The sequence below is a fragment of the Trichechus manatus genome, unplaced genomic scaffold (genome assembly GCF_000243295.1).
Source record: "Trichechus manatus latirostris isolate Lorelei unplaced genomic scaffold, TriManLat1.0 scaffold00143, whole genome shotgun sequence".
Taxonomy (NCBI): domain Eukaryota; kingdom Metazoa; phylum Chordata; class Mammalia; order Sirenia; family Trichechidae; genus Trichechus; species Trichechus manatus.
Window position 1 is genome coordinate 2,103,221 of NW_004444079.1, and position 5,184 is coordinate 2,108,404.

Consider the following 5,184-nt stretch of genomic DNA (forward strand, 5'->3'; position numbering starts at 1 on the left):
ACAAATCCTAACTAATACACTTTTCTTCCTGACTTCTGACTTCTGTGTCCCTGAGGGTGAGGAGACATACTTGGAAACATTAAAAGTTAGAAAGGGAGATTCCTCTGGACTAAAAAGAGATTCCCCTGAGCCAGAGAGGCAAATAGGAGGATTATAAGTATTGAGGACCATGTTCTGCTCCCAGGTAGCTCCCAAGAAGATAACCAGGTTCACACAGAAACAGTTGCATTGTTCCCAGCCAGGCCAAAGATTCCTGAGCCCTGAGCTTGAACCCCGGGGAGCCAGGCAGAATAGGCACAGAGGGCAAACTGAGGGCTAACAATAGGCACAGCCTCCTGGATGACCTGGAAGCTTTTTACTACCTTGGTCAGGAGGCTCCACGAGGACAAAGATGAATTTCCCAACAACACAACAGAAAGTGGGCTTGGATTCTAAATTAAGTTGTCTGGAAAAACATAAAGAAATGCATTATTTCTTGCATATCCGAGTTAGTTAATTACAATCAATGTATTTGTATCCTCTGATGTCTAATAGAGACTTTGACACAGAATAGCATGTTTGAGAAAAGATCAGTGGAGGACAGGGACGTGGGAAAAAGAGCATAGAGAAGCCAGGGCCAGCACCTCCTCCTTTAGCGGGCACTGAACCAAAACACAAACAACAAGAGGAAAAACCGAGATCTCAGAGGTGGAGCAGGTGCAGTCACCAGGGGAAGGAAGCTTCCTGGAGGAGGGGAGCCTGGGAAGAGAAGAAGGACAGACTTGGCAGGGGAGAAGAGCAGCTGCAGTGGTGGGGAGGGGGGTGGAGAAAGACAACACCCCACCCACACACCCACATCTCTCAGGAAGTAGCCCCAGGGCTTCAGAGGAGCCCATCCAGAGCTTGCCCTCTTCCTGGTCATAATTTATTCAACTACATCTGTGTCTGAAAATCTGCTGGCAGATGGTTTATTCCACAAGGACCCACCATGTGGGAGGACCTGGAGTGCAGCCTCCAGATAAAGACTTGATCTACTGGCTGCCCATACTTGCCAGAAAGACTTGATCTACTGGCTGCCCATACTTGCCAGGAGAGGCAGAAGATCAGACATTAGCCCATTTTACAGGTGACGACACTGAGGCCAGCAAGACAACAGACTTCTCCGAGGATCACACAGGGCCAAGAGTTGCTGGAGGAGAAAGAGGGGAATTGGACTGCCCTAGCAGAAGGAAAACATTTGTCCTCTGGTCAGAGGGCTACATAAGATTGCAGTGTCCTAAGCCCCAGCTCCGCCCCGCCTCACCTCCATCCTGACCCAGCTTCCTGATGGTGTGCCAGGTTCTGGTAAGGAAATCTGCACCCGAGCTGGAAGGAAACAGCACCAGCTGGATGAAATGGAGGAAACTCATGCAGAAGCCAATGCTCTGGCTTTCCATCCTCAGCTCTGGCATGTTCAGGAGCCAGGGGACAAGTCAGACCATCTTGTGCCTCCTTGCTGCGTTTCTTAAAGCATGGCCATATATATCTAAGCTGTGTTTCTGCCACAAAAAATCAGAATGGTATTCTGATCCTGTGGTCAGAAGAGGTCAGAAGACCTAAGTTAGAATCCCTGCCTCCTTGTTATTTGACTTGGGCAAGACTTTTGAACACTATGAGGCTCAGTTTTCTCCTCTGTAAAATGGGGATATTATACCTACTTGAAGGCCTGCTAAACAAATCATATGAGATAACTGTATGCCAAACTGAGATGGAGACACAGCAGCCTGGGCTTTTGGAGTTTTCAGAACTTTATTCTTGCCTCGCCCCGTGCCACACGACCCTCCCCATCCCAATCCATGGTTCCCACTCTGTTCCAGACCCTCACCCTTTAAATAAAAGAACAATCTAGGAAGAAGGAGAACCAGGATTCGAAGATGGAAATGGTCTGCAGGTCTAATTGCCCCCGTGAACTACTACCTCCTTTTCCATGAGACCGGAAGAAATGGATGGTGCCCAGCTACCATTACTGAATGTTTTGATCAAGGACCAAGGACCCAATAGTTGGATCTTGATCAAAAAGAGGAAAAAGTTTCAGCCAAAGATTAGACAGGCCCATAAAACTAAACGAGACTAAAGGGGCACACCAGCCCAGGGGCAAGGACTAGAAGGCAGGAGGGGACAAGAAAGCTGGTAACAGGGAACCCAAGATCAAGAAGGGCGAGTGTTGACATGTCATGGGATTGACAAACAATGTTACAAAACAATATATCTACTACTTGTTTAATGAGAAGCTAGTTTGTTCTGTAAACCTTCATCTAAAGTATAATAATAAAAATAAATAAATAAAAGAGGAAAAAGTGTGGAACAGAACTTCTTATTCCAAATTCTTATTGGAAATCAGACTTACTGGATACATTGAAACTGGAGGAACCCCCTAATCTATTGCCTGGAAACAACTTTTAAGCCTTGAACTGAAACTATCCCATGAAGTAATCTTTAAACTAAACAACAATTTAGCTCATTTAATAAGGAATGTTTGCCTTGAGCATTGTGCTCTTTTCAGGAATTACCTATATGAAATTAAATGGACAACAGTAACTCTAAAACAGGAGAACGTTAAGGGGCAGAGAGTCTAAGTTAACAGTGGTGAAAAATATGGGCAGAAATAGAGAGAATGGTGACAATGTGAACTATGTAACCATTGTCAATGAACTGTACACATAAAAGTATTGAAATGGGTGTATGTTTTGTTGTGTATATTTTCACCAAAAAGAAAAAATCTAGAATAGGCAAATGCATAGAGACAAACACTTATTAGTGGTTACCAGGGACCAGTGGGAGAGGGAAATGGGGAGTCTTTGCATAAGGAATACAGTTTCTTTTAAGGAGAATGTAAAATATTTAGAAATGGATAGTGGAAGCTGTACAACATGGTAAATATAATTAGTGTCACTGAGTTGTATACTTAAAATGGTTAAAATGGTAAATGTTTTGTTATATATTTTTTACCACAATAAAACTTTTTTAAGTTAAAAAAAGAATCCCTTTTTAATGTCAAAATATTTTGAATATCCCCCTCACATGACAGTCATATTTTTAGAATCCACAGAATGAAAGAACGCACAATGATAAAAGCTACGATGAACATAGCAATGTTTTGTGTGTATTATTAGCTAGAATGTTCTCTACCTTCCATATCTTGAGTGATAAAGAAAGGCTAAAACGATAGTGCTTGATGCATATGTGGTCTTGCTGATCCCAGGGGTAGATGGCCTAACATTAGGGATGATGTGGGTCTTGGGCAGCTAAGGTCTTCAGTAAGGCACATAACTAGTCAGTTTCCATTTTAAAAAGGTCACTCTTGCTAGGTGCAACCTTGGACACCAGGACTATCTTCCAACATGTCGCAGGACAACTTTTCAAACAAAATTGAAGCTACACATGATAGGTGCAATCACACCAAATTCACAGAGGATCAGTTGAAAATCTTCATCAACACATTCAACAAAAAACCTTACTAAGGTTATGCTTCCAAATAAAAACCTGCTTTAGAAATCAACGATGAAGTGTCTAGAATTTGAATTTGGTTTCAGAATCGAAGAGTTAGACGCTCGTTCTAGAGAAGACCAGAACCTCGGGAGGCTTTAAGATCAAGCCAAGACCATGGGCAAGATCACCCTGAAGAGAAGATTCAAGGTAGAGAAGCCAGATGATGTCAAATCAGCTACACCTTCTCCCACTTACATACCCTCATTAAAACATTTAAGAGCAACCCTTACCCTGGGATTGACTCTGGAGAACTACTTGATCAAGAATTGGGGTTCCAAAGCGAAGAGTCCAAATTTGGTTTCAAAATCAAAGCTCTGGATTCCCTGCCCAGAGGAAAATGGCTGATGACAGGGCTGGGATTAGGATGATGAAAGTGATGAGGTCTTAGAACAAAGACAAGACCAGGACCATGATCTCTGAGATGAGAGGGTTCGAGGTATAGAAGCTACACTAAATGGCACAAACCTCACCAGAGACTGTCCTACTTCCCTGGAGCCAGGAGTAGGGGCATAGAGGCAAGTCCAGTGTATCTGATATTGTCATCCTGGTCCCAAATCTCTCTTTCATCCTTCCTTTGGGACTACAAGTTGAACCTTCTGGAGATGGTAAGCATGACTTCAGGAGCCAGAGACAGGTGGAAGCCCTGCAGGAGGCACTTCACAGCCCAGCCTGGCTCTAGAGTTCAGCAGAACTTCAGAACAGTGAAATTAAGATTCACATAAACCATTTTGCAATCATTACAGTAATCCCTGATTCAGGCTAAAATCATCAGCGAATGTTAAAACCTTTAAGTGAATATTTGACGAGTGTTATGGATTGAACTGTGTCCCCAAAAAATGTGTATCAACTTGGCTAGGCCATGATTCCCAGTATTGCGTGGTTGTCCACCATTTTGTGAGCTGATGTAATTTTCCTATATGTTGTAAATCCTAATCTCTGCCTGGGTTAATGAGGCAAGATTAGGTTATGTTAAAGAGGATTAGGGTGGGATTCAACACCCTTACTCAGGTCACAGCCCTGATCCAATGTAAGGGGAGTTTCCCTGGGGTGTGGCCTGCATCACCTTTTATCTTACAAGAGCTAAAAGGAGAGAGAAGCAAGCAGAGAGATACGGACCTCATACCACCAAGAAAGAAGCTCCAGGAGCTGAGTGCATCCTTTGGACCCAGGGTCCCTGCACTGAGAAGCTCCTAGATCAAGGGAAGATTGATAATAAGGACCTTCTCCCTGAGCCAACAGAGAGAAAAAGCCTTTCCCTGGAGCTGGTGCCCTGAATTCAGACTTCTAGCCTTCTAGACTATGAGAGAATAAATTTCTCTGTTAAAGCCATCCACTTGTGGTATTTCTGTTATAGCAGCCCTGGATAACTAAGATAATGAGGAACAAGGTATACATTTTCTCAAAGACTCTCCATACAGATTACTTGTTACATAAGGAAAACTGATAATTTTGCAGTGGAGAAACCTGGGCAATTCCATCTTAACCAAAAAAAAGCCAAACAAACAAACTCAATGCCATTGAGTCAACTCCAACTCATAGCAACCCTATAGGATAGAGTGGAACTGCCCCATATGGTTTCCAAGGAGCGCCTGGTAGATTCGAACTGCCAACCTTTTGGTTAGCAGCCATAGCTCTTAACCACTACGCCACCAGGGTTTCCATCCATCTTAACCAACT